Below are 12,771 nucleotides of genomic sequence, written 5' to 3' on the forward strand. Positions count from 1 at the left end.
ACTCACGAGCAGACTGGTGCTTACTTTCTTTATGTGTGCTTTGGCAAATGGCTGCAGATCTCTGCGTAGCCGGGGTTACGATTTCTGTTTGTGAGACAGAGCAATTTGTTTGGTCACCAGTCCGCTCAGCTACTGGAGGGGGGACCGGTGGGGCTTCGCATTCAGGCTCAAAAATGGCCGCATTGTTTGGATCAATGTCGGCTTTATTCTCAGAGCTTGGGAAATCAGTAACATCTTCTTTACCACTTTGGCGTTCGATATTTTCGTTTGCTGTAAACGTTTTGCCCTCTTTTGCAGAGACAGTGTCTCTGCCCAAGACAGCCTTCTTTATCGCACCATCGGGGCTATTTGTTAGTGGTGCTTTCCGTTTTTTGGTCAGTATGACAAGTTCTTCATTCATGGGTTCGTCAGCAGTACTAGCATCACCAAGTGCCATCTCACTGGGTTTGGGTAGCACCGGGGCGTCGGGAAGCACGGTCGGGGCGTCGGGAAGCACAGTCGTGGCGTCGGGAAGCACAGTCGGGGCTTCGGGAAGCACAGTTGGGGCTTCGGGTAGCACGGTTGGGGCTTCAGGTAGCACGGTTGGGGCTTCGGGAAGCGTAGTCGGGACCTCGGGAAGCACAGTTGGGACATCAGGAAGCACAGTCGGGGCGTCGGGAAGCACGGTCGGGGCTTCAGGTAGCACGGTTTGAGCGCCAGGAAGCACGGTTTGAGCGTCGGGGAGCACGGTTTGAGCGTCGGGGAGCACGGTCGAGGCGTGAGGAAGCACGGTCGAGGCGTGGGGAAGCACGGTCGAGGCGTGAGGAAGCACGGTCGAGGCGTGAGGAAGCACGGTCGAGGCATGAGGAAGCACGGTCGGGGCGTTTTCTTTTTTACAGCCCACATTGGTGTGTCCCAATTTGCCGCACTTCGTACAAGATGCTTTGGGACAAAACCTTTTAACGTGTCCGAAGGCTCCACAAAGGAAGCACGTTAAGGTGCCTGACGAAGCGTACATTTGATATTGACGATCATTTACCGAAATTTTAAACGAGATGTTTAGTCCTGTATCGTCGCCGCGATCAGGAAGCACCATGAATACTTGTCTCCGGAAACTCATAACATGTTTCATTCGTTCATCCCGACATCCCAAGGGAATCATCGAGATTCGAAACAACAGTTCCATACCGGGTCAGAACAGCCATTAATTTATCATCTGTGATAAACGGAGCGACATTTGAAATAATAACTTTAATCGCCGGTGTGTCCATCGGGGAAACCATGACGAACTGCCCACCTTTCAATGACAGACCGGTACTAACAACATCATGCACAAACTTCTCGTCCGACACGAAAACAACAAACTTTTGGTTCATCCGCGACGCGGCGCGGACATTTTCATCGCCGATAACATTCCCTACAGCTAGGATAGTGTCCTCGGTAGGAACACCTTCGGGAGGGACACACACGAAAGCATGCTTCCTTGTTAGGGTTTCAAACCCTTCCTGCCGTGCACGAACACTCGCCATAACGGCGATGTCTCACCTTTCCACCTTGACCAGGCGGAAAGGACACAAAATAAATAAAGTCGAAATGAAATAATGAATAATAAAGTTCACACGACGCGAGTAAGGTAAACAGCACCGACGGAGCAGGTAAACTGAACCGAACGGGTCTGCTCTCACCTTTGGGCTCTTCTCTCACTCTCTCTGTCTCAAGGGAGGGAAAGGGGCACAGGTGGTAAAGAAGGACACGACAAAGGCGCGATGGGAAAGGAAGGAATGGGGGGGGGGGGGGACAACACAACACAAGCACGGAGCTACAGCACACGAACACCAGTGCACGCCATCTTGCCACGCCCAACACACGAACGGCCAGCAGGGGGCGCGAGAGGGAGAGAGAGGGGGAGAGAGAGAGAGAGAGAGAAAGAGAAAGAGAAAGAGAAAGAGAGAGAGAGAGAGAAAGAGAAAGAGAAAGAGAAAGAGAGAGAGAGAGAGAAAGAGAAAGAGAAAGAGAAAGAGAAAGAGAAAGAGAAAGAGAAAAAGAGAGAAAGAGAAAGAGAAAGAGAAAGAGAGAGAGAGAGAGAGAGAGAGAAGAGAAAGAGAAGAGAGAGAGAGAGAGAGAGAGAGAGAGAGAGAGAGAGAGAGAGAGAGAGAGAGAGAGAAAGAGAAAGAGAGAAAGAGAAAGAGAAAGAGAAAGAGAAAGAGAAAGAGAGAGAGAGAGAAAGAGACTTTGACTTTTAAGCTCTTTTTATTATAAAAGTATAAAACAAGAGTACCACCAAAAGCAATTCAATCAGGAAAATCAGTAAAATCATAGCAATCCCGGAAGGAAAAAACAATCGGTGCACTGGAAACCAAGCGACAGAAAAGGTGCAAATACTAAAAAAAAAACACACGAGGAGAAAATGTAGGCATGATTTCTAAACTAGGCATAATTATATATGTACAAATTTACAATCGCATCTGCAACCCTGAGGAGAGACTTAAGAAGAAACACCCGCACTGTATTATACGGAAATTAACAATTTGTTATCTTGGACCTCACAAAGGAAAGAGAAAGAGAAAGAGAAAGAGAAAGAGAAAGAGAGAGAGAAAGAGAAAGAGAAAGAGAAAGAGAAAGAGAAGAGAAAGAGAGAGAGAAAGAGAAAGAGAAAGAGAAAGAGAAAGAGAAAGAGAAAGAGAAAGAGAAAGAGAAAGAGAAAGAGAAAGAGAGAGAGGGAGAGAGAGAGAGAGAGAGAGAGAGAGAGAGAGAGAGAGAGAGAGAGAGAGAGAGAGAGAGAGAGAGACTTTGACTTTTTAGTCCTTTTATTACAAAAATATAAAAGTAACAATCTACACGTTTTGCAATAAAATCAATAATGCCAACAAAAAGAAAAAAAGAAAAAGAAGAAGCACCCAATGATCATCAAATAAAACAATCAGTATTTCACAACAGTATTCTGAATTCATTTTCTTTAACCTCACAAAACCCACCAACACACCAAGTATCAACAAAGTTATGAAAATTTCCGGACTCGTTGGACAGGGTAAATTCCAGTTTCAATCTTGCTGAGATTAATGCATTCAAACACGACATGATGTTGCAGTGCTCTATCGGTTTGCCAGATAGTTTGTCTTTTCTTGTTAGATAAACAGCAAGCTTCGCAGTTGCTATTAGGAAACTAAACAGTTTAGATGCAGGATTCTGTTTAGGGGCAAAACCAAAGACGAAACTTCTCAAAGAAAAGGTAACATGCATTTCATGTGCAATGTAATTCAACCAATGAAACAAAGGAAATAATCGGATACAGTCTATGAATGCGTGAAACAAGTCCTCATTGACTGTACAGAAGGGACAACAAACAGATACAGGAGAAAAATGTCTAATAAACGTGTTAGAGGGAACAATCCAGTGGGCCAAACGCCACTGGAGATCACCTGTTCTTTTGGATGTGGGCTCACTGTACATGGCTTCCCAGATAGGTTCGGAGGGGGGTCCTCCGGGTAACAATCCTTTCCATCGGGTAACTCCATTTAACGAAGGGTTCCCATTTAACAGCTTGAGGCACATCTTGTAGATGCCCTTGCTGTCCATTGTCTGGAAAAGCTTTGACCCATCGCTAACAGGGGGCAAATCGTTTTGAATGGGTTCAACAATTAATTTAGGCACTGTCGGCTCATTTAGATCTTCTTCTGTACCTCGAGTCCAAGTTAGGCCAAGTTGCCGTCCCAACTGAATCATTTTCCTCAAAATTTTTGCAATCATCCTATGGGACCAAATCCCTGTCAGGTCGGCGATTTCACTTACGGATTTCCAACCATACCCTGAGTCATGTCGGAGATGCCGCACCTTCACAATACCAGCTGCTATAAAGTGTTGGCAAAAATCTCGACTCTTTGGAATGTCGGGAAAGAGAGGGTTGTAGAACAAAGGCTCGTGTGCCAGCATTTTCGTTACATATGTGTCCGCCTGACGACTCACAGAAAGGCTCTGCCAGGCATTTAAGAGGCTTTGGTAAAAAGCAGGGAGAACCGATATGTCGACATGCTGGAGGTTCATTTGAAAGAGTTCAAACCCGTACCCGAGCCTACCCGCTCGCTGCAGTACAAGGCGTGCAGGGAGCCGGCCTGGCAGATGTTCCATGTAGAGGAGACGTTGAATGGACCGCAGCCGGAAGGCCATTAGGCGGGCTTTGATGTCGACGAGGTTGTGGCCACCCTCAGCCGAGGGGCGACATATCACATCGGGTCGTAGCCAGTGGTAGCCTCCCCAGAAGAAGTCCACCAGTTTGCCCTGGAGTGCTTTGAGTAGGGCCTCCGGCGGTTGCAGGCAGATGAACCTATGCCACAACATTGTGGCAACTAAGTTGTTGATCACTAGCACACGGCCCTTGAAGGACAAATGAGGTAAAACCCTTTTCCATCGGTTCAATCTTTCTCCCACTTGCTCAATTACTCCGTCCCAATTTCTTTGAGCATACTGTGGGGAACCAAGGAATATGCCCAAGTACTTAATTCCCTCACTTCCCCACAGCAACCCTGCGGGGAGGGATGGGGGCGGCTGTGGTACAGGCTGAAGAAGGTTGCGATAAAGGGAGGGTATCCATAACGTCTTGCTCTTGTTCCAATTGATTTTTAAAGAGGAGGCAGCGTGAAACTTTGACAGGCACTCAACAACGATATCAATATCATCCTTATCTTTTACAAAGATGCAGACGTCATCCGCATAAGCACATAGGGTTAGCGGTGCACTCATGGGAGTGAGTGCTATTCCAGAAATCTTCTTTCTCAGTAGATTGAGAAGAGGCTCTAAGGAAAGAGCAAACAATAAACCAGAGACTGGGCACCCTTGCCGGACCCCTCTCCGAACCTTGATGGGGGGAGCCAGCACATTATTAATCTTAATTAAACTAAATACATCTGTGTATAGCAAGGAAATGTAGGAACGAAAGTTTGCTCCGAGGCCGCATGCCTGTAACACATGATGCATAAACTTATGGTCGATACTGTCAAATGCCTTTTCAAGATCAAGCGACATCATTCCAAAGTCCTCTTTAACACGGTTACCATCAATGAGATCTCTGATTAAAGAAATATTATCATGGATGGATCTTCCAGGAACACAGTAACTCTGTTCTGGCAGTACTAGATCACCAATAACCTTTTTTAGTCGATTAGCCAGTACTTTTGAAAAAAGCTTGTAGTCCGTGCACAGCAGGGAGATCGGTCGCCAGTTCACCAAAAGTCGGGGATCTTCAGTTTTCGGGAGCAAGCACACTACGGCTCTTCTTAGACTCAGCGGCATTATACCAGTCTGTATAGAAGTGTCCAAAACATTCAGCAACTCAGGGCCTAAAAGGTCCCAAAATGTCAGAAAGAATTCGGGAGGTAGACCGTCAATACCCGGAGCTTTCCCTGAATCCATGGCAGCAAGAGCACAGGTTAGCTCAAGGAGGGTGATTGGTAGGTCAAGCTCCAACCGTTGAGCCTCAGTTAGGGAGGGGAGGTGAGAGGTTAAATCCATCATTGTATCATTATAAACAGTCTGCTCCTCAAAAAGTTTTGTAAAGAATTCAATAATGTTTATTCTAACATCATCCTCGTTGACAACAACGTTGCCTCTTGAGTCCAAAACAGAAGAGATTAGCCGTGATGGCTTGCTTAAGGATTCTAAATGAAAGAAAGACTTGTTTGGGGTGTCTGATAACTTTACATTCTGTATTCTAAGTCTAATTAATGTTCCGGCTGCTTTCTCTTGAACTAACTCCCTTAAAAGAGCTTTCTTTACAAGCAATAACCGGTAATTGGCGTCATTGTTTTCATGAGCCAATTTATTCTCCAAATGTAGAATATCCAATTCCAACCGGGCCATTGTAATGTGCTTGTCGTTTGTGCTGTGTGATTGGAAACATTGACAAAACACCCGAATTTGAGATTTCATGTTATCCCACCATATGCTGGATGAAGAAAAGGAAGATTTCTTTGCTACTAGACTTGCCCAGAAAACACGAAAGGCTTCCTTAAACATACCATCTTCTAGAAGTCTAACATTAAACTTCCAATAAGCGCTCCTACTTGCGGGTTGAGGAAAGGAAAGGTTTAGGGTTACCATATGATGGTCTGAAAACACGGAAGGAAATATATTTGAAGAAACCGCAGTATTTTTAAAGGGTACGTTGATGTACCATCTGTCAAGCCTTGCCAAGGATACTCGACTATTGGCGCATCGACACCAGGTGTACTGGGATGTGCTTGGGTGGTGCAACCGCCAAACATCAACGAGGCCCATTGTGCTAAAAAAATTGGATAAGTGTACATGGGACTCAGGATGGGGTTCGGCAGAATTTCTGTCAACCGATGGGTCGAAGGTGCAATTGAAATCACCTCCGACACACACACAATGATCAAAATCAACTGATCTTAAGTGATTTATCATTGCGGTGAAGAAGGACTTACGCTCTACGCTATCACTTGGCGCATACACATTAAAAATGGTGTAATGGAAGTTATGGCTTACTAGTTTGAGAGAGCTAAGCCGACCATTTATTACCTCCTGAAAATGGCATGACTCACACACGAGGCCTGGCTTCAGCAAGAAGCCGATTCCAGCAGATGAAGCTGATAAATTGCTGAAATAGCATTGGCTCTTAAAAAGTTGATGCCAGTTATGTTCCACATTTGGTGTGATGTGAGTTTCTTGAAGTAAGATCACATCCACCTTTTTCCGTTGAAATATGTTTTTTACTTGAACCTGGCGGAGGTGTCTAGCACCACCACCGTTAATATTTAAGGTTGCGAGTTTTATAGTTTTCATCCTGTATTGATGAAATCAGCCTGTGGCTGGGAACACTCTACACCTGCACGTGTGATGAATTTTCTTAACCTGTGGTATTGTGACTTATTCAGGTCAAATTGTTCAGGCGTTTTAATTATGGATTTTGCAGTGTGGATGAATGCAGCCAAATCGTCAAAATGGTCTTTAATGACTATGTTACGCTGTCTGTATGTTTCGGCTAGAAACGACACGATGTGTTGGGGGGGTATCTGTGACTGAGATGCTGATGACTGTGACAGCTCAGTCACTTCCACCTCGTCCTCAGACTCTGACAGGTCTGATAATGTCCCACCTGGATCTTGGGCCTTACTTGCAGCTCTCACGAGCTCCTCTGGAGGCATCTCCTGAGATTTCGTTGGGTACTCTGGTACACACTCACGAGCAGACTGGTGCTTACTTTCTTTATGTGTGTTTTGGCAAATGGCTGCAGATCTCTGCGTAGCCGGGGTTACGATTCCTGTTTGTGAGACAGAGCAATTTGTTTGGTCACCAGTCCGCTCAGCTACTGGAGGGGGGACCGGTGGTGCTTCGCGTTCAGGCTCAAAAATGGCCGCATTGTTCGGATCAATGTCGGCTTTATTCTCAGAGCTTGGGAAATCAGTAACATCTTCTTTACCACTTTGGCGTTCGATATTTTCGTTTGCTGTAAACGTTTTGCCCTCTTTTGCAGAGACAGTGTCTCTGCCCAAGACAGCCTTCTTTATCGCACCATCGGGGCTATTTGTTAGTGGTGCTTTCCGTTTTTTGGTCAGTATGACAAGTTCTTCATTCATGGGTTCGTCAGCTGTACTAGCATCACCAAGTGCCATCTCACTGGGTTTGGGTAGCACCGGGGCGTCGGGAAGCACGGTCGGGGCGTCGGGAAGCACAGTCGTGGCGTCGGGAAGCACAGTCGGGGCTTCGGGAAGCACGGTTGGGGCTTCGGGTAGCACGGTTGGGGCTTCAGGTAGCACGGTTGGGGCTTCAGGAAGCGTAGTCGGGACCTCGGGAAGCACAGTTGGGACATCAGGAAGCACCGTCGGGGCGTCGGGAAGCACGGTCGGGGCTTCAGGTAGCACGGTTTGAGCGCCAGGAAGCACGGTTTGAGCGTCGGGGAGCACGGTTTGAGCGTCGGGGAGCACGGTCGAGGCGTGAAGAAGCACGGTCGAGGCGTGGGGAAGCACGGTCGAGGCGTGAGGAAGCACGGTCGAGGCGTGAGGAAGCACGGTCGAGGCATGAGGAAGCACGGTCGGGGCGTTTTCTTTTTTACAGCCCACATTGGTGTGTCCCAATTTGCCGCACTTCGTACAAGATGCTTTGGGACAAAACCTTTTGACGTGTCCGAAGGCTCCACAAAGGAAGCACGTTAAGGTGCCTGACGAAGCATACATTTGATATTGACGATCATTTACCGAAATTTTAAACGAGATGTTTAGTCCTGTATCGTCGCCGCGATCAGGAAGCACCATGAATACTTGTCTCCGGAAACTCATAACATGTTTCATTCGTTCATCCCGACATCCCAGGGGAATCATCGAGATTCGGGAAACAACAGTTCCATACCGGGTCAGAACAGCCATTAATTTATCATCTGTGATAAACGGAGCGACATTTGAAATAATAACTTTTATCGCCGGTGTGTCCATCGGGGAAACCATGACGAACTGCCCACCTTTCAATGACAGACCGGTACTAACAACATCATGCACGAACTTCTCGTCCGACACGAAAACAAAACTTGTGGTTCATCCGCGACGCGGCGCGGACATTTTCATCGCCGATAACATTCCCTACAGCTAGGATAATGTCCTCGGTAGGAACACCTTCGGGAGGGACACACACGAAAGCATGCTTCCTTGTTAGGGTTTCAAACCCTTCCTGCCGTGCACGAACACTCGCCATAGCGGCGATGTCTCACCTTTCCACCTTGACCAGGCGGAAAGGACACAAAATAAATAAAGTCGAAATGAAATAATGAATAATAAAGTTCACACGACGCGAGTAAGGTAAACAGCACCGACGGAGCAGGTAGACTGAACCGAACGGGTCTGCTCTCACCTTTGGGCTCTTCTCTCACTCTCTCTGTCTCAAGGGAGGGAAAGGGGCACAGGTGGTAAAGAGGGACACGACAAAGGCGCGATGGGAATGGAAGGAATGGGGGGGGGGGGGGGGGGACAACACAACACAAGCACGGAGCTACAGCACACGAACACCAGTGCACGCCATCTTGCCACGCCCAACACACGAAAGGCCAGCAGGGGGGCGCGCGAGAGAGAGAGAGAGAGAGAGAGAGAGAGAGAGAGAGAGAGAGAAAGAGAAAGAGAAAGAGAAAGAGAAAGAGAAAGAGAGAGAGAGAGACTGAGACTGTTTCTTCCTTTTATTACAAGAGTACAAAAAATCAGTTATGTTCAGTCACAAAGAAACAAAACACAATAAAATGGTCTCAAGGAAAGGTTATTTTCAAGTCATCACCATCAAGTGTGCATATGACATCATTAAAAACCCACTTTTCTTTAAAACATGTTAAATTCTTGTTCATTTTAAAAAACCGGTACTCTAGCTTTAGTCTTGCATTTACAAGAGCCTTAAGGGTGAGCAGTACATCACATGACGAGTCAGAAGCGTTTCCCATTTTTTTCTTCCTGGATTTATAAATTGCAAACTTGGCCTGGCCAATTAAAAAATTCATTAAAACCACATTCCTAAGGGAAGACGGTCCTAAAACACCATAAATAAAAACATTGTGATTGAAGAGGGAACCAAGCTTCACAAAGCGTTCCTGAAGGAATGTAAAAAGAGGTTGCAATCGTTCACACTCCAGGTATATATGCGGTAGGGTTTCAATGGATGCACAGAAAGGGCATAGATTAGAGTTAGCAGTAGAAAACCGGTTCAGTAAAACATTATAAGGTAAAATCCAGTGTACAAGTTTCCATTGAATATCTCCAACATACTTTGGAGTAGGCAAGAGATAAAAACTTCGCCAATTGGGGCAATTGGGTGGTATTGGGGGTAAAACATCCGCCATCGAAGCCTCGGGTGCTCAGAAAATGTTTTTTGCGTATAAAATTTTAACGTACGCGTTGTACAGAGTTTTCTTTGGAAAGGCGGGAAGGGATAATGCAGTATCATCAGGGGCTGTTCAGGCCAGGGGACAGATTAAGTGGCGGGCTGAAAACTAGGAGTTTGGGGAAGTCACCCGCTGTTTCCTCGGGGGAAGGGCCAAGTTCCTCGCAGGTATTACGATACGTTGTGGATATCCCTTGAAGGAACCGAGAGATGATCCTGACAGATTTTATTCCGGTTTTTTGTGCCACAGCGGCAGCACTCAGCCGGCAGCTCCCAGACTCTGTCATGAGGTCTTTCACTCGCAGCAGCTTGGCATCAACAAAACGTTGAACGAGTCCCCTATTATTCAAGCTGTTTTCCAGGAAGGGGTTGTAGCATAGGGGCTCGTTCAACAACATTTCCATGTTGTATGTTGCCATTTCACGGGAAAAGGACAGGGCTTGCCAGGCGTTCATCACCCCTTGGTAAAAGGTGGGCAGCAAGGATGAATCGATTTGATGAGGGTTCATTAAGAAAAGTTCTCGGTCGTAACCCAGCTTGCATGTAAGCTGTAATATGCAGTTAGCCAGAGGCCTCCAGAGTAGGGCTTCATCTCCATATACAAGTTGGCGCACGATATGAAGCCGGAAGACCATAATCCGGCTGTGGATATCAATAAGACCTTGGCCACCTTCAGCGAGTGGCAAGTATGCCACGGGGGGTTGGAGCCAGTGTTTCCCGCTCCAGAAAAAGTCGACAATGCTCTTTTGCAGTGTAATAAGAAGGCTCCCAGGCGGTTGTAGGCATATCATCTTATGCCATAGCATAGAGGCGACAAGATTGTTAATGACGAGAGTTCTTCCACGGTACGAAAGTTGGAAAAGAAGTCCTTTCCAGCGGGCCAGTTTTGCCATTACCTTGTCTGGTAATCCCACCCAGTTCTGCTGCTCAAAGGTGTTGTCTCCGAGGAAAATACCGAGGTATTTAATGCCACTTTTCTGCCAGTTCACTCCTCCTGGTAGGACAATTGGCGGGCAATCTCCAGGTCCTATCCAAAGGGCTTCACTCTTCTTCCAGTTTACCTGGCCTGAACAAGCCTGACAATATGTTTTTAGTGCCTGAGCCACCGCAGTGACGTCAGTACTATTTTTTATATAAATACAGACATCATCTGCATAGGCAGAGACTTTTAGCGGTGTGGTAAGAATTGATCCAGTGAAGCCAGAAATGTGCGTACGTAATTGGAGCAGAAGAGGTTCGATGGCAAGAGAGTATAAAAGTCCAGATAGCGGGCAACCTTGCCGTACTCCCCGTTGTACAGCAATGGGGCTACACAATACTTGATTAATTTTAAGAACACTGGATATATTACAATACAAAAGTTTAACGTACGAGATAAAAATAGGTCCAAACCCAAAATTCTCTAAAACTCTAAAAGGTACATGTGGTCAATACAGTCAAAGGCTTTTCCTTGGTCAATAAAAAACAGACCAACATTCATATTAAAATTGTTACAAAACCGAATGGTATCACGGATAAGAAAGATATTATTAAAAATAGTACGTCCAGGAGAGAGAGAGAGAGAGAGAGAGAGAGAGAGAGAGAGAGAGAGAGAGAGGAGAGGAGAGAGAGAAAGAGAAAGAGAAAGAGAAAGAGAAAGAGAAAGAGAAAGAGAAAGAGAAAGAGAAAGAGAGAGAGAGAGAAAGAGAAAGAGAAAGAGAGAGAGAGAGAGAAAGAGAAAGAGAAAGAGAGAGAGAGAGAAAGAGAAAGAGAAAGAGAAAGAGAAAGAGAAAGAGAAAGAGAAAGAGAAAAGAGAAAGAGAAAGAGAAAGAGAAAGAGAAGAGAGAGAGAGAGAGAGAGAGAGAGAGAGAGAGAGAGAGAGAGAGAGAGAGAGAGAAAGAGAAAGAGAGAGAGAGAGAGAGAGAGAGAGAGAGAGAGAGAGAGAGAGAGAGAAAGAGAAAGAGAGAAAGAGAAAGAGAAAGAGAAAGAGAAAGAGAAAGAGAAAGAGAAAGAGAAAGAGAGAGAGAGAGAGAGAAAGAGAGACTGACTGTTCTTCCTTTTATTACAAGAGTACAAAAAATCAGTTATGTTCAGTCACAAAGAAACAAAACACAATAAAATGGTCTCAAGGAAAGGTTATTTTCAAGTCATCATCATCAAGTGTGCATATGACATCATTAAAAACCCACTTTTCTTTAAAACATGTTAAATTCTTGTTCATTTTAAAAAACCGGTACTCTAGCTTTAGTCTTGCATTTACAAGAGCCTTAAGGGTGAGCAGTACATCACATGACGAGTCAGAAGCGTTTCCCATTTTTTTCTTCCTGGATTTATAAATTGCAAACTTGGCCTGGCCAATTAAAAAATTCATTAAAACCACATTCCTAAGGGAAGACGGTCCTAAAACACCATAAATAAAAACATTGTGATTGAAGAGGGAACCAAGCTTCACAAAGCGTTCCTGAAGGAATGTAAAAAGAGGTTGCAATCGTTCACACTCCAGGTATATATGCGGTAGGGTTTCAATGGATGCACAGAAAGGGCATAGATTAGAGTTAGCAGTAGAAAACCGGTTCAGTAAAACATTATAAGGTAAAATCCAGTGTACAAGTTTCCATTGAATATCTCCAACATACTTTGGAGTAGGCAAGAGATAAAAACTTCGCCAATTGGGGCAATTGGGGGTATTGGGGGTAAAACATCCCGCCATCGAAGCCTCGGGTGCTCAGAAAATGTTTTTGCGTATAAAATTTTAATGTACACGTTGTACAAAGTTTTCTTTGGAAAGGCGGGAAGGGATAATGCAGTATCATCAGGGCTGTTCAGGCCAGGGGACAGATTAAGTGGCGGGCTGAAGACTAGGAGTTTGGGGAAGTCACCCGCTGTTTCCTCGGGGGAAGGGCCAAGTTCCTCGCAGGTATTACGATACGTTGTGGATATCCCTTGAAG

This window comes from Myxine glutinosa, chromosome 1 (assembly GCF_964187855.1).
Source record: "Myxine glutinosa chromosome 1, kmMyxGlut1.1, whole genome shotgun sequence".
NCBI lineage: Eukaryota > Metazoa > Chordata > Myxini > Myxiniformes > Myxinidae > Myxine > Myxine glutinosa.